Source organism: Cervus elaphus, chromosome 20 (genome assembly GCF_910594005.1).
Source record: "Cervus elaphus chromosome 20, mCerEla1.1, whole genome shotgun sequence".
NCBI classification, from domain to species: Eukaryota; Metazoa; Chordata; class Mammalia; order Artiodactyla; family Cervidae; genus Cervus; species Cervus elaphus.
In genome coordinates, this window is record NC_057834.1 from 100,561,166 (window position 1) to 100,582,793 (window position 21,628).

The window sequence follows — 21,628 nt, forward strand, 5'->3', positions numbered from 1 at the left end:
CCACCTTACCTGCTTCCTGAGAAATCTGTATGCAGGTCAAGAAGCAACAGTCAGAACTGGACACGGAACGACGGACTGGTTCCAAATTGGGAAAGGAGTACATCAAGGCTGTATATTGTCACCCTGCTTATTTAACTTATATACAGAGTACATCATGTGAAGTGCCGGGCTGGATGAAGCACAAGTTGGAATCAGGATTGCTGAGAAAAATATCAGTAACCTCAGATATGCAGGTGACACCACCCTTACAGCTGAAAGTGAAGAACTAAAGACCCTCTTGATGAAAGTGAAAGAGAGTAAAAAAGCTGACTTAAAACTCAACATTCAAAAAACTAAGATCATGGCATCTGGTCCCATAATTTCACGACAAATAAATGGGGAAACAATAGAAACATTGAGAGAATTTACTTTTTGGGGCTCCAAAATCACTGCAGATGGTGACTGCAGCCAAGAAATGAAAAGATGCTTGCTCCTTGGAAGAAAATCTATGACAAACCTGGACAGCATATTAAAAAGGAGAGACATTACTTTGCCAATGGTCTGTCTAGTAAAAGCTATGGTTTTTCCAGTAGTCATGTATGGATGTGAGTTGGACAATAAAGAAAGCTGAGTGCCAAAGAATTGATGCTTTTGAACTGTGGTATTGGAGAAGACTCGAGAGTCCCTTGGACTGCAAGGAGATTCAACCAGTCCATCCTAAAGGAGATCAGTCCTGAACATTCATTGGAAGGACTGATGCTGAAGCTGAAACTCCAATACTTTGACCATCTGATGCAAAGAACTGACACATTGGGAAAGACCCTGATGCTGGCAAAGTTTGAAGGCGGGACAAGAAGGGGACAACAGAGGATGAGATGGTTGGATGGTATCACTGACTTGATGGACATGAGTTTGAGCAAGCTCCGGGAGTTGGTGACGGACGGGGATGCCTGGTGTGCTCCAGTCCATGGAGTTGCGAAGAGTCAGACATGACTGAGCGACTGCACTGAACTGATCTGAACATCAATCAGTCATAGGCATATGTGTGTCCCCTCCCTCCTTAACCTCCCCCTCACCTCCCTCACCAGCCCATCCCTCCAGGTTGTCAGAGAACACCGACTTCAGATGTCCTGCAAGATACATCAAACTCCCAGTGGTTATCTATTTTACATATAGTAATGTATACATTTCAATGTTATTCTCTCAAATCATCCCACCCTCTCCTTCTCGCACTGAGCCCAAAATCTTGCTCTTTATGTCTGTGTCTCCCTTGCTGCCCTGCACACAGGATCATCAGTACCACCTCTCTAGATTCCATATATATATACATGTGTTAGTATACGATGTTTGTCTTTCCCTTTCTGACTGACTGCACTCTGTATTGGAGAAGGCAATGGCATCCCAGTTGCCTTCAGTACTCTTGCCTGGAAAATCCCATGGATGGAGGAGCCTGGTGGGCTGCAGTCCATGGAGTTGTTAAGAGTCGGACACGACTGAGCGACTTCACTTTCACTTTTCATTTTCATGCATTGGAGAAGGAAATGGCAACCCACTCCAGTGTTCTTGCCTGGAGAATCCCAGGGACGGGGGAGCCTGGTGGGCTGCCGTCTATGGGGTCGCACAGAGTTGGACACGACTGAAGCGACTTAGCAGCAGCAGTCTGTATAATAGGCTCTAGGTTCATCCCACTCATTAGAAGTGACTCGAATATGTTCCTTTTTATAGCTGAGCAATATTCTTCTGTGTATATGTACTACAACCTCCTTATCCATTCATCTGCCAGTGGACATCCAGATTGCCTCCATGCACCAGCCTTGACTAAATGGAGTTGACCGTGACTACCGTGGAGCTCACATACTGAGAATAGTAGTACCTCTCATCAGGGCCCCTGAGTGATTGCAGGAAAGAGAGACGCACCCCACCCTGCTCACCTGGAAGAGCTCAGTGGTGTTACTTGCGTGAGAAATGTATTTATGCTGTGTTTCAACTATTATTCATTTGTGGACTATTGGTTACTTCTGCCGAAGATTACCCTAACTAATTTAGATGGAAAAGAAAGATTCCAAAATGACAACAGTGAGCCAATGTTTGAACATCTTGAGGATGCATGTGCCCAAGAAAAATATGAACATATATGTTGTCAGATTCAACTAAATGTATTAAGAAGAGATTTACAATTTAGATGGAGACTTGGAGGGTAAAATAGTGAGAAAGACTTTGAAAACTGAGCAAAATAAAATAATTAAAACAGTCATAAAATATGGGAAAATAAAAACATTTATAAGAAAGGAAATGTAATCATATCACAATAGCCATATGCCAAAGGATTCAGTTATGAGTGAAAGTCATACAGTCAGAGCAATTTAAAAATTAAATTGAGGAAGCAGAGTAGGAGAATGTACGTGTATCATCAGTCATACCAGGAAATAACTATATAAAGAAGAAAACTAACAAAATCAAGAAAGAGCATCATGAGCATCTTGTTCTCACAAAATGGAGTCAAACAGGATGAAACAGTGAACTACCTGAAACAGTGATGCCTCTAGAAACAAGGAATCAGAGATGGGGAAGGGCAATGGGAACCACTGCTTTGAGACAACATGTTAAACTGCTATAAGCAATTTGATAATTGTTTCAACATTTATTTCACTTTTGAATAAACAAAAAATATAAAATTTGTTTGCTTTAGGGTGAATTATAACTTCTCCAAAAAGGTAACACTATTTATCTCATGTTAATTGGAAGCTCTAATGGGCTGCTTTATATGTTACTGATTACTTTAAAAAGATACAACTATTGAAATAGTTTGATAGACAAAATATTTTCAAAATAAGGGAGTCAGGGAGAGGGGCAGGAATTAAAATGGCTGTGAAACTAACCAGGCCTAATCCTCTTATTTTCTAGATGAGAAAACTGCAACCCTACTGTGAATCTGCTACCATCGTCAAGAAAAGTAAACCTCAAGCTTTGACAGTGCAGTGGAAGAGGAGCCTTCATTTGGAAAATGGAGCTAGACCTCCATTTTTGACAACCTCCATGTGTTTGACAACCACAGTTGCTCATTTTGTACTATAATCTCCTCCACACTTTCTCTTGAGAATTTCATACTAGTTAATCATTGTTGCTGCTACTGCTATTACCACACTGGTTTGAGATGGGGGTACTCTTCTTACTATAGCTGTTGCCAAACTTGGACAGCCCCCTGAATTTTCATAAAACAGGTAAGACAATTAAACAAGACTTTCTACAGATTTAGAATAAAGATAGATAAATAGATACATAGATGTGTGTGTATGTGTGTGTGTGTGCATTCAGTCACGTCCAATTCTTTGCAATCCCATGGACTGTAGCCCACTAGGCTCCTTTGTCCATGGAATTTTCCAGGCAAAAATACTGGAGTGGGCTGCCAGTTACTGCTCCAGTAAATAAATAGATAAACAGATACATAGATAAAATAATCTGAATAATCTTTACAAAGTAGGACATGCTTTCCTTAACTGGCAAACTTTCAGTTCAATTCAGTCGCTCAGTCATGTCTGACTCTTTGCAACCCCAGGCTTTCCTGTCCAACAGGAAAGCAGGGGCAGGGGCTCTGTCCATCAGGGGCAGGGGCTCTGGGCGCAGCAGACCTGGGTCACACAGCATGTGGCAAAAGCCCTCTTGGAGAAGGTCGCCATTAGCCGCACCATAGACCTGCTGAGCAGACGAACCACAAACTGCAGAACAATTATACCAAAGAAATTCTTGCACTGTTAAGAAAGTTCTAGGACCCACAACAGATTTCCCAACCTGGGGATCTGGCAAAGGGACAGAGAACCCCCATGGAATTTGATATTGGAGGGCAGTGGGATTTGATTACAGAACTTACATAGGACTGGGGAAGCAGACTCTTGGAGGGCACAAACAAAACCTGTGCACACCAGGACCCAGGAGAAAGGAACAGCGTCCCCACAAGAAGCTCAGCCAGACTTGCCTGTGAGTGTCTCGGAGTTTCCAGCAGAGGCATGGGTTGACAGTGACCTGCTGTAGGGTCAGGGGCACTGAATACAACAGTGCGTCCACAAATCCTTTTGAAGGAGGTTGCCATTATCTTCATTACCCCTACCATAGTTCAGCCTCAGGTCAAACAACAGAGAGGGAACACAGTCCCACCCATCAACAGAAAATTGGATTAAAGATTTACTGAGCTTAGCCCCACCCATCAGAAGAAGGCCCAGTTTCCTCCAGTCAGTCTCTCCCATCAGGAAGCTTCCATAAGCCTCTAATCCTTATCCATCAGAGGGCGGACAGAATGAAAATCACAATCACAGAAAACTAACCAATCTAATTACATGGACCACAACCTTGTCTAACTCAATGAAACCATGAGCCATGCCACGTAGGGCCACTTCAGACAGACAGGTAATGGTGGAGAGTTCTGACAAAATGTGGTCCACTGAAGAAGGGAATGGCAAACCACTTCAGTATTCTTGCCTTAAGAACCCCATGAACAGAATGAAAAGGCAAACTTTGTTCCACTTTCAATCACTGTCTCTTTAGCATCTACCAATGAGCCCACACCTAAACATTACCTTCCACAAATCATCCAAGTAAATAAGACAGAAAAAAGCAAACTTCCTTACTCGTACCCATTTCCAGACCAGCTTTCATGCCAGGTTCATGATTGAACACACTTCACATAAGACTGACATGAAAGGCCCCTTCTTCCCAGAGAAATGTGACTTTTTCCCATGACCTCAATTAGTCAGCCAAGAGGAGATGGATACAACCTAAAGGTATTTATTCACACAAAGCAATTCAAAAACTTTCCCAGTTACAAAAATAAATTAGGCGCAAACCTAAGACAGGAACCCTAGTCCTGGCTCAAAGTTAAGGGTTCTTATCATCACACAATGCAATTCATCCTTAATGGGGGTCAGCACATTAAAAGCATTGTGGTTAAGTCAGAAATAAGGGAAAACTTCCTTTCTCAAATTATCCTTCAAAAAAAAAAAAAATTGTGGGCCACAGGATGACAAAAACCTTTACAGAGATATTACAAAAAACTTTTTTGAAGATTTTTATGAGTCAAGCAGAGCCTCATTATTTTCCAGATAGAACCACTGAAAGTTCCATTCTAGGTTATAACCAGTGTTCACATTTTAATCCGGGTTTTCCCATTTCTTTAACCATTTAAAAGACCCAAAGACCTTTTCAGTCAGTTCAGTCGCTCAGTCATGTCCGACTCTTTGCGACCCCATGAATTGCAGCATGCCAGGCCTCCCTGTCCATCACCAATTCCCAGAGTTTACTCAAACTCATGCCCATCGAGTCGGTGATGCCATCCAGCCATCTCTTCCTCTGTCGTCCCCTTCTCCTCCTGCCCCCAATCCCTCCCAGCATCAGGATCTTTTCCAATGAGTCAACTCTTCGCATGAGGTGGCCAAAGAACTGGAGTTTCAGCTTCAGCATCAGTCCTTCCAATGAACACCCAGGACTGACTCTCCTTTAGGATGGACTGATTGGATTTCCTTGCAGTCCAAGGGACTCTCAAGAGTCTTCTCCAACACCACAGTTCAAAAGCATCAATTCTTCTGCGCTCAGCTTTCTTCACAGTCCAACTCTCATATCCATACATGACCATTGGAAAAACCATAGCCTTGACCAGAAGGACCTTTGTTGACAAAGTAATGTCTCTGCTTTTTAATATGCTATCTAGGTTGGTCATAAGACATTTTACACCTAGACAAAAACCTATTACTATATTGCATTATTTAATAAATCCCTCTTTTTAAACTCTTTCTATACATTCTCTTCCCCTCACAATGAAGCTTACCTTTGATATTTCAATGCAAGGATGTAAGAGTGTGTTGCTATGTTGCTCTTCTTTGAAAAAAACAGGCACTGAGGACCACACTCAGAATTCCTGGTTATGATACACACTTTTGGAAATGCTCACCCATTATCTTATTTACACATTACTGATACTATTAATAGAATTTATGTAACATCCTTGTTCAAAGGAAAAAATGCACTTCACATCCATTATTCCATTTATCTTTGTACCATTCCTCTGAAGTGTGGTGAGAACAGTTGCCTCACCCTATTTTAATGGAAAAAACTTAACCAGAAAAGATCCATTATACTTGATGTGGATAAACAGCTTCTATGAAGAGTATCTACATCTATTGAAGAATAAACCCTCAATTACAGAATATCTCTGTCAATATCCTGAATGAGAACAGCAAAGTAGAAATACTGCAATTCTGCCAATTTTATTCATTTTAAAATAAATGCCTGTTCTTGGATATTATTCATATATGTCATTAAACCTTTTGGGACAACAAAATAGCCCTAAGTATATAAATGCAAATCTAAACAAAAAATAAAGAACAGTATTTCATGAATGAATAGAATTTTATATATTCTGTATATAATATTGTAAGAATATATAGTACAGTATATAATAGTATAATTATACTATTACATATTTTCACTGATATCTCAGAATTGCATACTTACAGATGTCATTACAGAAGGAAATTATGGCCTTCTCTGCCCACAAGTTGCTTAATACTAATGACTATTAATATATACTTTTGAGTTTTACATGTCAGTCAGCCACAAAGTGACAACTGATACAAAACTTCAAATGGCTGAATCTTCTAGGACTTTAAGGCAAGTAATAATTAATAACTATTTTTAAGCTGTAATATTTTAAGAAATCACCAGGCTATACATTATTGACACAACACAATGAATATTATTTTTAAAGCTGAAAAATATTCTTCATATGCAATGACAGTGATGATTGCCTACCCAATATCCATTCTCCCCCTCTTTTTTAATAATAAACGGATCCTGGCATTTAGGGAGGTACTGATTTTCCCAGGTTAAAAATTATTTTAAATTTTAAGCCTTCTATTTCTCAGACTTCCCTGCCATTAGAGATGGTCACTGACATAGTTCCGGTCAATAAGATATTAGTGGAAGTCTATCAAATGCATCTTCCTGGGTGTTATCATTTTCCTTATTAAGAAGACTGTAGATTTTCCTGGTGGTCCAAGGGTTAAGACTCCATGCTCCCAATGCAGGGGCACAGTATCATCCCTAGTCAGGGAACTAAGATCTCACATGCTACGGGTGGAATAAATAATTTAATAAAGGACTATCATCTAATGCATGCCTTATCTTTTTGTCCAGCCCTTCTTCCTGTCTATAGTACAGCAGCTATTCTGGAGGTTCACTAACTGTCTTTTCACCAATAGAAGGAAAACCATATGCTAATGATGGTAGAGTTAAAAGCAAGGAGCCTGAATTCTTGATAACTTCAAGGATGGTGCAGTTGCTCCAGCTTTGTACTATCTCCCTCCAGATATCTCATGGCATACAAAAAATAAACTATGTGTGGTTGACAAGGGGGAAAGATGGAGAGGAGGGATGAATTGGGAGGCTGGGACTGGCATATGCATACTACTATACGCAAAATAGATAATCAACAAGGATCTACTGTATAGCACAGGGAACTAAACTTAATACTTTGTAATAACCTATGTGAAAAAGAATCTGGAAAAGAATACACATATGAATAGGCATAATTAAATCACTTTGCTGTACACTGAAAACTATCACAATATTGTGAATCAACTACACCCCAATACAAAATAAAACTTTTTTTCATTTAAAACACAAATAAACTCCTACTTGTATTATTACATTTCACTTTTTACTCTTGAATGAATACAATCTTGATTAAATAACAAGTATATTTCAATTGAATTCTTTTCTCTCATCATATGAGGTAAGGAAAAATTAATCCCCTACACGTGAGAAAGGCAAATTCAAATGAAAGGTGGACAGATTCTATGTCACACAAAAATTATCTTGCATCTTTTATATACACTTACTGTGAATGGCTATCCTTCTTTGACCTCTAAAGTCCAGCTTTAAAATATTTCTCAGTCATGTGAAAGTGTGAAGTCAGAAGAAAACAAACCTAGACTAAAAAGGGTAACCAACTCTGCTATACATTTTTGCCTATAAATCCAAACGAGGAAAAAAAATTTTAAGACTCATTGGTATTCTCCAGCTGTATCCTCATCTTACTGAAGATTATAGATAAGTAGGAGGTGTGACTCACAGAAATAGTTTTCCTCACATAAATTTTACCCATTGAATAAAATCTGAAATATTCTCTGAGCAAGACAAAATAGAGACTCTTTGAGTCTTATGCTATTCCTCATGCTATCAACAATAAAGTAAAAATTTTACAAATTATCCAAAATTTTCACACCCAAACTTCCTCAGAATGAGGATATTTATACCATATACTAAATGTTGCAGGCTGAGATCAGGAATTACAAAGATCTATAAACATTCATTTTATCCTTCAAAAATGTAAGACCAAATTCATGACAATCAGCTTACATATTCAGTTGGGAATCTATTTGGCTGGAAGTGACAGGAAACCTAATAAATAGTGGAATAAATAGGAGTTGTTTTTTTTTTCTTCTCATGGAATAATAAGAGTGAAGGTAGGCAGTGCGGAGATGATAAATCTACTTTAAGATGTCATCAAAACTCCAAGCTACTTCTTTCTTTTTGCTTCATCATCCTAAGTGAGTAGTTTTATTCCTCATGCTAGCAAGATAACTGCTCACCTCAAAGCAAAAAGGTTATAAGGGTCAAGGACAAGAGCCTTCTCCTTGAGAAACTGCCTTTTCAAAACTGTACATGATCCTCAGACATCTCCATCTAATCGTTGTAATGTGGGCCAATCCTAGCTTCATTGGAGACTGGAAAGTTGAATAATTTCCTTTTCAACGTGTATAACAGATAAAAGAGAAAGATGATGAATGGACACTTCATGAGCAACCTACAATATCACTACACATACAGACCAATCAGATTCAGAGCCATGCACATTAGTATCATCACTATTGTCATTTTCACCATCAGTATTAAAGTATTTGTTCTACAAATTGTGGTGTGTTATTCCCATATAGTTGAGTAGTCCTCATTCAACCATGACCTCTCTAATCATTTCAAATTTCAGACCAAATCAAGGTACTACAATTAGTTCAAACTAAAAAAATATTTGTTCCCTGGGGTGAATAACACGGTGGTCCCTCAGTTTGGGAAAGAGGGGTGAATTGGTTTCAGGACTCCCACAGATACCAAAATATCTGTGAATGATCAAGTCCTTCATATATAACGGCATAGTATAGTGGCACTTCAGTATCCATAGACTCCACATCCATGTAGTAGGTCAGCTCTCATTCAACCACAGTTGGTTAAATCCATGGATGCAGAACCCACAGATACTGACTATACTTAATTGCACAGGCTTATCCAAAAATTCCCCTAATGCTGTATCAAATAATACTCCCTAAAGGTTCACTAGATTATAATGCTGAAAAGAATCTTAGAAATTATTATCATAATTCAAAGTCTTAATTATGCCCTGAGGCTTACACAGGGATGTCATGTACCCAACTTAGTGACACAGCAGAACAGGAACTCAGGGCTTCTGATTCCCAGTTCTCACTTGTTTAGTTATTTAAAAAGCAACCCTGATAACAAAACTCCTTTAAAAGATGTACACAGATGTAGAGAACAAATGTATGGATACCAAGGGGAAAGGGGGATGGTGGTAGGATGAATTAAGAGATTGGGATTGACATATATATACACTATTAAACGAATGACAACCTACTGGACAGCACAGGAACGCTACCGAATGCTCGGTGGTAACCTAAATAGGAAGGAAATCCAAAAGAGGGGATGTATGTACATGTATAGCCAATTCACTTTGCTGTAACATAGAAACTAACACAACAATGTAAAGCAACTATACGCCAAGAAAAATTGTTTAAAAAAATAAATAAAAAAGATAAAAGCACTAGGGGAAAAATCTGTTATTCTATTATCTGTTTTTCTACAACTCTCCCTTTTTCTGCATTGAGTTTTTCACCTAGTATATATCGTGGCACGTCAAGTCATTTCAGGGTTTTATTTCTCATCCACGGAGTTGCACCAGTTACAGAGAAGTATAGAGTAGCTTCCTTTAAATATATATAGGTAGCTTCCTAGAAGTAATTATAGCTATTCTAATACTGTTCTCACTTCCTTATCTCTGAATTTAGAGACATTTGTCATTCTATGCTCTTAAATTATTATGATGCATAATATAAGAAAACCATGGATGTCATTTTGTTCTTACTCTTAAAAGTCCCCAGTCAATACTTCAAATGCCACTCTATGCTCTCTTCTTTGAGCCCACAACATGTGATATGGGTAAAAATAGGTTTAAATGACCACCAGAGCAGCCTTATTAGAGGAAGCGAAAATATCTCCAAGGGCAATGTTTCTCCATACAGTGAGACAGTGAAAGAATACAGAAGCAGAGAAAGAGTCTTTCCAAGGCATCATGAGATCTCTGTATGTGTGTGGTGGGGGGAGGTGGGAGCAGTATTGCAGGCTGAGTTGCCTGTTTTTATCTCCAACAGTCTGTTTTAACATCTGCTGGTCCTGTTATATCCTTCTCACCTACTGACTCTCTAGAACCTTCAGGAAGAAAAATTCCTCAGCACAAGAATGCACTGTGCCACAACCCACAAGCCTTTAAAGGGGAGCCTGTCCACAATATGAGGCATTCAAGTCAGCTGTCCCAGGAAAGACCATCCACCGATATCACTCAGTACAAACAACACAAAAATAGAATCTAGGCATCTTCCTTAGGACTTCATAAACCTCCAAGATTATATGCAAACTTTGGGTTTATGTTAATTTTGCTAGATAATTGGTCCATATGTTCATCAGATTTTCAAACATATTTATTTTTTAAATAAATCCCAACTTACGAAAGTATTATTTTCTCTTTAGAAACTTATGAAAGTATTATTTTCTCTTTAGAAAAAGGTACTGAAAAAACATGCCTCAATAGAAAATTTTGTCTTCTCAAAATAAAGTGCTTCTTGTTTCTTAAAAAAAATATAAAATTAAGAAACATTAAGAATTTATAATAAACAAGCCTTGCCATTATTGAATTAAAGGAACTTAAGCCCCCTATGGCCTTTCAAGGTATCGGTTTTCTTAACTATAGAACAATAGGATTGAAATAGGTGATCTCTAAGCTCCCTTTCAGTTTAGAAAGGTTGTAATTCTGAGAGCACTGTCGTATAAGCCAGGACAGTCAAAAACAGAATCCTGTTATCTTTTCCTTAATCTGCACAAAATATCAGCAAGTTGCTCATGCAAATAACATCATTTATTTTCTCTACTGTTTAAAGTCCATCTAATATAGGATCTTTTTAGCATTTCCTAGAGATGGCAACAGATAATAAGTACTGATATTTTTCAAATGCTTTCAGACAACTTAGAGAAAAAGATTCAGCATAGAAAATACTTCATACATAGATTTTTGCTTAGATTTCACTGGCAGGATGTGACATAACATTTAACTATCCAATTACAGCAATATTAAGTAAATTAAACAAAATATAAAATATGTGCTGATTTTTTAAACTGCAGTTAAACTGAAACAAATGCGAATTACTGGAAAACACAATTCAAACCAGTATTTTCAACTATATTAACAGATAACATGGCTGAAGAGTTAGAGTGATTTTAAAAAGCATATGCTTCTGGAGCAGGCAAGATGGAGCACACATCCCTCCTCTTCACTTAATGTAACTATGAATCTTGAAAATAAGGAAACAGGCAAACAGAGGAGTACTCAGAACACTGAAAAGGAGGTGGATTAGTTAGTGGCCCTGGACTAGAGGAACAACAGCGCAGAAGGTGTCTTATGACTCCCCACCCAACAGCAGGTCATGTGGGCCTGAGTCTCCAGCCCACCCCCGCAGCCCCACAATCTAACAGTAGGTGATATAGGTAGGCTTACATTCTTCCTCACATCTAACTGGGGTGCAGCCAACAACACCAGATGGCCTCACCACACTGGCAGGGGGAATCCTGCCACAACCAGCTCCAGGCCCAGCAGTGCTCCTTATCCCTGAAGGCTGAAAAATCCCTTCCCTCACCTACAAGCATCAGCAGGACTGGCCTCGGCAGATCCCTTCTGCCCCTTCCAGGGGCATCAGCAGGGCTCGCTGGGAGCTCCAGAAACACCAGACAAAGTCAGGCAACCTGAGGTAGCACCACAAAGCCTCTGGAAATTAAACTGTCATTGCAACTACAGCCCACAAAAGTAATTCAGGACTTGTGTCCTAAATCTAAACAGGGTGACTGTCTGTTAAAGTATAAGATTTCAACAGGACCCAGAACCTCTTGATATTGTAGCCAAAATACCGAGGATACAATCACAACTCAAATGAGAAAAAAAATAGACTAAAACCAACACCAAAATGAATCATATGTTAGAATTCTTTAGTAAGAATTTTAGAGCATCCATTATAAAACTGCTTCAACAAGCAAATTCTCTGGAAAAAAAAAGAAAGGAAAATTTCAACAAAGACACATAAGTGCGAGAAAGAACCAAATGGCAATTACAGAGCTAAAAAATACAAGAAACAAAATAAAACACTCATTGGATGGGCTCAGTAGTGGAGATGATAAAAGGGTAGAATCAGTGCATTTGAGGTTAGATCAATATAATTTATCCAAACTGAACAACAGAGAGAAACTTAGGACTCCCTCCAAAAAAAAAGAAGAAGATGATGATGAACAGAGCTTCAGGGTTCTGTGGGACAGTAACAGATGATCCAACATTCATATCATCACATCCCAGAAGGACAGGAGAAACACAGAAGAGTTGCAGAAATAATGCTAGGAAAAACTTGGTACAAGACACAAACCTATGGATAAAAGACCAAATCTCAAATGGAATAAACCCAAAGAAATCCACACCAAGACATATCACCACTAAGCTTCTAAAAAACTAAAGACAAGGAAAGTATCTTAAAAAAGCCTCAGGGAAATGGCACATTGCCTTTAGCAGACCATCAACTCAAATGACAACAATTTTCTCATCACAAACCATGGAAGCCTGAAGGAAGTAGCATATTTTTCAAGTGCTGAAAGAAAAGAACTGTCAACCACAAATTCTTTCCCAATATGAAATGCTTAATTTATATTCAGTAAATGAAGTAAAAAACTATAACACTGTCCTACATTCAAAACAACAGCACTTATAAAAGAAGGAACAGGAAAGAGATCCAAACAAAAATAGTAATAGCCAGAGCAACCATTGAGAAAATTATACAGAGATACACTCACAAACACTAAAAACAAATCAAAATGGAATCTTATAAAATGTTCGAGTAACTCACAGGAAGGTGAGAAAAAGAGAAACAAAGGAATAAGAAACTGAGAAAACAAACAGAAAGCATAATATTAAATAAAATGTTAGACAAACATAATGCAGAGAAATTGGATCATTCACACATTGCTGGTGGGCATGTAAAGATACAGCTTCTTTGGAAAACAATTTCTTATAAAACTAAACGTGTAACTACATAGGACCCAATAATCAGACCCTGGGCATTGTTGATCCCAGAGAAGTGAAAATTTACACCCACACAAACACCTCCACATACACGTGCATACCAGATTTAATCATAATGCTGAAAACTGGAAACAACTCAAATGTCCTTCAATGCCTAAACAAGCTGTGGTATGCCCATACAACAAAATGTCACTCAGCAATAAAAAAGGAATAAACCATTGACATGTACAAAATCTTGAAATATTCTGGGGATTATGGTGGTGACTGGAGAACAAAAACAACCTCAAAGTTTATATAATCTATGGTCCCATTTATATAACAGTTTGGAAATGACAAATGTGTAGAGATAAAGAGCAGATTAGTGATTCTCAGAGATTAGGAATGGAGCAGTGAGTGCAAGGGAGGAGGGTGCAGTTATAAAAAGGGCAGCAAAAAAACTCCTTGTGATGTTGGAACTATTCTATATCTTGACTGTGGTGGTGAATACACAAACCGACCCATGTGCTAAAATTGCATAGAACTAAATGCATGAGGGGGCTTCCCTGGTAGCTCAGCTGGTAAAGAATCCACCTGCAATGCAGGAGACCCTGGTTCAATTCCTGGGTTGGGAAGATCCCCTGGAGTAGGGATAGGTTACCCATTCCAGTATTCTTGGGCTTCCCTGTTAGCTCATAAGATAAAGAATCTGCCTGTAATGCGAGAGACCTGGGTTCGATTCCTGGATTGGGGAGATTGCCTGGAGGAGGGCATGGCAACCCACTCTAGTATTCTTGCCTAGAGAATTCCTATGACCAGAGGAGCCTGGTGGGTTACAGTCCATTGGGTCACAAAGAGTCGGACATGACTGAGTGACTAAACACAGCACAGCAAATGCATGAGATGGCTGGATGGCATCACTGATGCAATGGATATGAATTTGGGAAACTCTGGGAGACGGTGAGGGGCAGGGAAGCCATGCTGCAGTCCATGGGGCACAAAGAATCAGACATAACTAGATGACAAAAAAAAAAAAAACCGATACACAAACAAGCATAAAACTGCTAAATTTGAATAAAAGCTATAGATTCTGTCAATGTCAGGTTCCTGGTTATAATATTGTATTATAGTTATCCAAGATATTACTCTTGGGGAACACGGAATGAAGAGTACACAGGATCTCTCTGTACTATTTCTCAAACTGCATGTACATCTATAATTATCTCAAAATAAAAATCTAATAAAAATATTAGGTGAATTTGTGGGGAAGCTAGTTTTCACATAGTCTGATACTTTGAGACTATAATATATACAGAGTATATATTAATTTCAAAGAAAAAAAGGAATAATTTTGTAGGTACCATCTTTCAAGTGATCTGACTTAGTCACATGTAATGGGACAAACAGACTCTCCTGCTGTGATGCAACAGGAAGTACACATCACAGATGTAGGAGTATTCTTGCTAAAAATGTTTATCCTGAACCTAATTGAGTGAGTAAGCCATTAGACAAATCCATACTCAGAGACACTCTATAAGACAATTTCCCTGGACTCAACACAAACGTTAATGTCACCAAAATAAGTGGACTAGCATAATTAAGCTTTTTAAAATAATTTGAGGATATTGTGGGGGAAAAAAAAGAAAGTAACTGAAAAGGGTTGATTCTCACAGTGTATATAGTCACAGAAAGACATCTTATGCCACTAGCATGGCAGACTGACTTCATATGAACCAAACTCCTTTCTGCTATAAACACATACATACTTAGATTTTTAAAAGACCAGGAAAATTAAATAGGTTAAATAGTTAAGTTTGAAGAGAAAAAGGTAATCTGTAGCTGTTAGTAAGAAAGGAAACAGATACAGGACCAGCAGGCACATACACTGGTAATACAGCAACCCAAAGTGATACAGAATTTAGACACAGGCATGAATGCCTACAGGCTGGAGATGTCACCTGTGTTCAGGGACAATAAATTTTATTTGGGGCCCATGGAAAGAAGGAACGGAGATCTCTGCCTAAAGAACCCTGAGACAGTTAACCTTTCAGTTTAATAAGAAAGAGAAGTTTGTTCTGGAAGCAGCAAGAAAGTTTGTCTCTTCCTGGGGCTCTGCATGTACTCAGTCGCTCAGTTCTGTCTGACTTTTTGCAACACCATGGGCTATAGTACACCACGCTCCTCTGTCCATGGGATTTTCCAGGCAAGAATACTGGAGTGGGTTGCTATTTCCTACTCCAGGGGATCTTCCTGACCCATGGATCGAACCCACCTCTTGCATCTCCTGCATTGGCAGGTGGATTCTTTACCATTAAGTGTCACCTGGGGCTCTCGACAGAAGGGGGGGAAAAGGATTCTTTGAATTAACCACTTCCCCCACACACAGTTTGAATTTACATCACCTGCATGATATAGGAATCTCAAGCAAGGAAATTAGCGTAAAAGCTGATTCTACAAATGTTAAATAGACATAACATGGTGATCATTTCACAGTATACACAAATATCAAATCATTATGTTGTACACCTGAAACTAATAAAATGTCAATTATATTACATGTCAATTATAACTTCATATTTTTTTTAATCTTATTGAGCCCAGACCAGCAAATTTCCCAGGCTAATCTACAGAAACAAACACAGAACCACTCTACAGGGAAACTTCCAAAAACTAGGAAAAATATGGCTACTGGAGGGAAAAACCAAAAGCAGAAACCCAGCTGAAAATGAGTTCATAATCCAAATAACAAACCTCATGAGGAAAGGATCCCCCTTTAAGTGGATGTATAGTTCTGGAAGAACCAGCAGACCCAATTGGGATAACTAACTCCCAGAAGAATTTCAAGTAAGAAAACAACCTGAGACTTATTATAAAATAAGTACACTATAATTATTAAAAAGACAAAATATGGATAGAGTTCATAATAAAATGACAGAAAACTTCAGGAAAAAAACAGAAACATATGAAAAAGGCATCAAAGAGCACTCCTAGAAATAAAAAAATAAGTCATAGCTCAATGGAAATTAAAACAATAAATATCAAGGAATAATAGTTATGAATAATTACCCAAATGCTTTTTAAAAAAAAAATTCCTAATAGAAAATAATACAGAGGTAATAGACATGAGGGATAAAACAAGAAGGTCCAACATATACATAAGAATTCTAATGGAAAGAATAGAGAAAAAAAAGGTAAGATAATATATGATGAAATACACTGTGGATTTTTAATTCAAGAAACACAAGAGTCATCTGACTAAAGATAAGAAATTCCGAGAAGAAACAGTGAATAAATCCACACCTGGGCATACCATAGTAAAACTGCAGAACACCAAAGACAGAGTAATCTCTTTTTTTTTTTAATTAAAGTACAGTTGATTTACTGTCAGTTTCAGATGCACCGCAAAGTGATTCAGTTATATTTATATATACTTTTTCATATTCCTTCCCATTATACATTATCACAAGATGTCAAATATAATTCCCTGTGATATACAGTATGCCCTTGTCGCTTATCTATTTTACATACAGTAGTGTGTATCTGTTAATCTCAAAATTCTAATTTATAGAGTAATCTTAAAGCAATGAAGAAACTTCTAATGATCAACAAGAGAGACAGTGTCTCCAAAATGATGAAAAAAATAATTGTCAACATAGAATTCTGCTCTAGTATTCAAGTGTTAAGTCCAAATACAGTTTCAAACAAACAACAACAATAAAAAGACGAAGAGAGTTTTATCACCTACATATGCTTACCAAATAGATACACACTTCTATAAGGAGGAATTTGAATCCAGAAGGAAGGATGCAAGAAGCAACAGTGAACACAGAAAATGTGGGTAAATTAAAATAAGCATTGACCTTAAAAATTTTTTTAAGAAAAATTATATAAAACTGACACAATGGCTGCAAAAAATATGGCACAACTATATCACTAAACAATATGGCATATGATCAAAATTATAACATTATAAGACTCTCTTATTATCCAAGAAGACAGTAGATATTTTGATTAATATCATTTGTTAAGACAAAACATGAATGTTAAAAACATAAAAATACCTACTACTAAAAGTATAGAAATGTATATAGTACTCAAATCAGTAGACTGAAAAGAGACTAAAGAAACTATAAATCCGCTAACAGGAAAGAATGGTAAAACAAGGAGGGACAGAAGAGGAACAGGCCCATAGAAATGTCCTCCAATGAGAAGTGATGCTATATTTTAAAAGATAAAAGATTAAAACTGGCAAAATGAACGTGCAGGGAGGAAGTGTTGCTACAGGATGGCTTCCCAGGGAAGCTGACATCAAGATGAAGTTGAGCTTGCAATTTTATTAAGGACTGCCTTGCTATGAACATCTGAGAATGGAGAAGGAAGCAGAATCAACCAAGAAAGAACTGGTGCTGCAAAGCAAGTCCCACGAGTGGATCCAGAGCCCGAATGATCCTTCAGAGTGATTGGGGGTTGGGCTGATATACTCCCACATGGATCAGTCACTGGATGTGAGCTGCCCTGGAAAGTGGTGCCACCCTGGACCCAAGTGGGCAATCCTCAAAGAGACTGACCTTTGGAGACCATCTGCTGGTAGCATTCCCAGAGCTGGGGCAACATGCTCTTCCTTGAAGGGGGACTTGGCACATTATAGTGTCTGCCATGTTACCACAAGGTGACTGCAAAAAAACAATGCTCAAGGAAACACCTGGGTCCTGTGATCAACATCCCCACACCTTCTCCAAAATCTGCTGCTAGAATGTTCTTAGAAAGAGCAATGAAGTTCTATGCCATAATAATAAAAGATAATTCAAATTACTAAACCTCCAAATCTTTCTAACTCTAGACTACATCATATATTTCTTGCTTCCAAATTAAAGTAAATCAAATAAGATATCAAGAGCAACCTGGGACTCTTTATTCCTTCACAATGTTAAAGCTTCAGTTTGTAACCCAAAATGAAAATATCATTTCTGTGTCTAATATTTTGATCAAACACAAGCCCTTACTTGGGTTATAGTATTATTAGTAGTAGTACTATATTATTAGCACTGTAATATTAGTACTAATATTATTATTATAGTATTATTACCAAATATCTGTCTCTGTACAGGCAAAAGACTCCAAGGTCAGAAAACTAAATATGACTGATATCTTATACCTTATATCAAAACCAGGTCTAGTCATAAGAAACAAGCATGCGCGTGGCTACCCTCTAGAGAAATTCAATATAATTTATCTTTGTAAAATATGTCAAGTCAGAAATATAAAAGGAAAATGGGCTAAGAAAAACATGATTAGACATATTGCAAACTTGATTACTTCACAATTGTAATGAGAAATATAGAGAGATGATAGATATACAGATAGATAGCCTCAATGCATCAATCATACCTTCTCAAAAATGCCAGTCTAACAACTTTACTTATTTTGTGTAACTGGGATTCTGTTGTTGAAAAATAACAGAAACAGCCAAATATGCCAAATCCAACTAATGGTTTGAAGAGTTGAATACACTATTGTGATGCTAAAGACACATGTTGACATTAAGAGGATTCCTCTCTTGGGAGATCATAAGATAAATGATGTACCCTTAGAGGGAAGTACAGCTGAATTTCCTTTCACCCAAAGTGAAATCATTTACCTTACAAACTTCATGTCAAATTCACACATAGATAACTTCCAGACCCCTCCCTACACCTCAGGTCTAGCTAAAAACACTTTGAAGTTCTCAGATTGTTTTTATTTTTATGAATATTATTTGCATAACAATCAGCTTTTAGTAAAAGGAAGGTGGGGAGGGTGGATGGTCCACTAAAAAAAACAGCATCTGTACTTCTTCAAAAATAATGCAATATGCCTTTTTTTCTTACACTGTAGCTCAGAGCTTCCAAGTAACCAGAAACCCCTGAATTTAAAAAGATGAATTTGATTCAAAGAACAGTTGTATCTCAAACAGATTAAAGACATAAAATGCACAGACTTATCATTTCTGTTTAGTAACATGATATTCATGTGATATAAACTTAATGTAAATGTAATGTAACTTTAGGCAAGAGTCCCAAAGTATTTCTTTACATCTAACCCAGGCATGTGTGTATATTACATATTATACTATATGTAATTTAGTATATGTTCTTTATATACACATATTCGCCTTTAAAACGAGCCACACTATTTAAGAGCTATTCCTCTGTGCTCTCTTCTTCATACTTGCTTTAAAGCTATTGACTACAGCAGGTTCAGAATATTTTGAAAGACAGCACTTGGAAGGGGTGGGGGCGGTCTGTGAAAGAGAAAGAAGGAAGCAAAACACGAAGATGTAAAGGAGGGAAGGCAGGAAGGAAGGGGGGGAAACCCTACAGACACAAACACACACACACACTCAGAGGTTAGAAACGGCCAGGCCCTAAGCTCAATCCAGCACCCCTCCCCAAACAGGAGCTTCCTAAAAGTTCCGAGCGGAGCTTCCGTGAAGCCGCGGCCTGACTGCACCCACTTGGTGCCCCAACCACCGGGCAGGCAGGACCATCCTGAGGCCGCAGCCCTGGAAACTCTCGGGTACTTCAAGCTCCCCTCCCGTGCCCGCTGTCAATCACGGGGCACCGCGCGCCAATTCATCGCCCACTTCTGAGCGAATCTTTCTGACTCTCTCCATCCTCCCTTGGCTCTCTCCTTCCCGGGGACTTGCCAAGGAGTCTAGGGCCGGAGGCAGAGGCAGAGAAGGAGCGAGCGAAGAGTAAGGGCCGGTTGGCGGAATTCCTACCAGCGGTAGGAACGAAACGGTCAAGGAGACCATCCTCACGCCGCCGCGTTTTCCCCGCGCTCCCCATCAACCCCACGGTACCCACACTCTCCATTTCAGCTTCCCTGTGTAACGAAGTAAGAGAAGGAGGGGAATAAACCCGCAGCCTCCGCGGCAGCCCTTACCTCAGACTGCCCTGGCGGAAGCTGCCCTCGTCCTGCCCGGGGCGCCGCGGGTGCACCGCCGCAGCCGCCGCGCTCTGGACGCCCAGGCTCCGGCCCCGCAGCTCCGCCGGGCGCAGCTCTTCCGTGCGAGGCAAGCGTGCCTCCCGCGCTGCCCTGCACGGGGCGCGAGAGGCGGCGAGGAGACGCTGGGGAGACGCTGGCGCGCCGCTCGCGTGCCGCCCGGCCGGCCACTGGGAGACCGCATTCGCCGAAGCGGGGCTGGCGGCCGGGGAGAGGGGCGCACGAGCCGGGGGCGGCTGCGGGGCGCGCGCGGACCAGCTGGCGTGGAGGACCCCGCCGGGGTGGCACGGGCGGCCGCGATGCGCCCAGGAGCTGCTCTCTCCTCCTCTGGCCCCCTAAATCCCCCCTCTGCCCCCCCACTGCCCCCCTCCTCCGAAGAGACAGCTCGCCGGCGGCACTTGGTCTGCCGCGCTGCGCTCTTCAGCCCGGCGCGGGGAATAACAATTGGATCGTATTGCACGGACTGTATTCTAGTGTGGTAGCTTCTAACTGCTGAGGCCACCACCTGTCACACGGTCCCCAGCGGGCTGGCCTCTCCCGGATTCCCCACCCCGCTTGTTTTCCTTCTCCACCTACCTCGCCGGCCGACCGCCCGCAGTACTCCGCCGGCACGAGACCAAGGGAGTTTTGCAAAATAACCCTCACTCTTAGCCAGGAGCTCACGGCATCTCCCTTCCCATCCAGGCTGAAGGATCACGCACAGTCCCTGCGTGCCTAGCCAAAGCCGGATGCCGAAAATCCTGGTTTGAACCCCACCCTCGCCGCCCCCCCCCCCGCCCCCATTCATAATCCCAGCGGCCGTCTGCCACTACGCGCCCTCCCCCAACCGCCCGCGCTCGCTGCGATTCGCAGTCCCTGGAACGTGTCAGTCACCCGCTCTACATCTGCCATGAATACAGTACTAGAAGCTCCACAGCCTAAGGTTACACAAAGGGGGGTGGGGAGGGAGAGCCCTCAGAGCGTGGGGTAGCGGGAGGCGAGGAAGTGAGTGGGGCAATTGCGTGGACTGAGCCCGTGTGACCGTGAGAGCCCACTGCCCGGCTGTTGCACAAAGGAGCTCTAGGAGTGGATCCGCGCGGTGCTATTGAGGCAACCGGTCGGATCACCACCGCGGAGGTGGCCCATCAAGATGCCCTGGGAGGGGGGTCGTGCAATTTGAGATTTTATATGACTGAGCAACAGGCACCTTTAAGGTGGGAGCCTGATTGTCCCACCTTAAAAGAACGTAGCTGGGTGAAGACC

At 40.2% G+C, this 21,628-nt stretch overlaps 1 protein-coding gene across 1 annotated transcript in view; it reads right to left on the reverse strand.

Annotated features, from left to right (window-relative positions):
• PDE4B (phosphodiesterase 4B) overlaps positions 1–20,434 on the reverse strand; it is a 649,316-nt gene extending 628,882 nt beyond the window's left edge. Inside the window, exon 1 of the mRNA XM_043876456.1 lies at positions 20,327–20,434. The gene's annotated coding sequence lies outside the window, so the exon portion shown is untranslated. The remainder of the gene's footprint in view (positions 1–20,326) is intronic.
• Between the last annotated feature and the right edge of the window lie 1,194 nt (positions 20,435–21,628).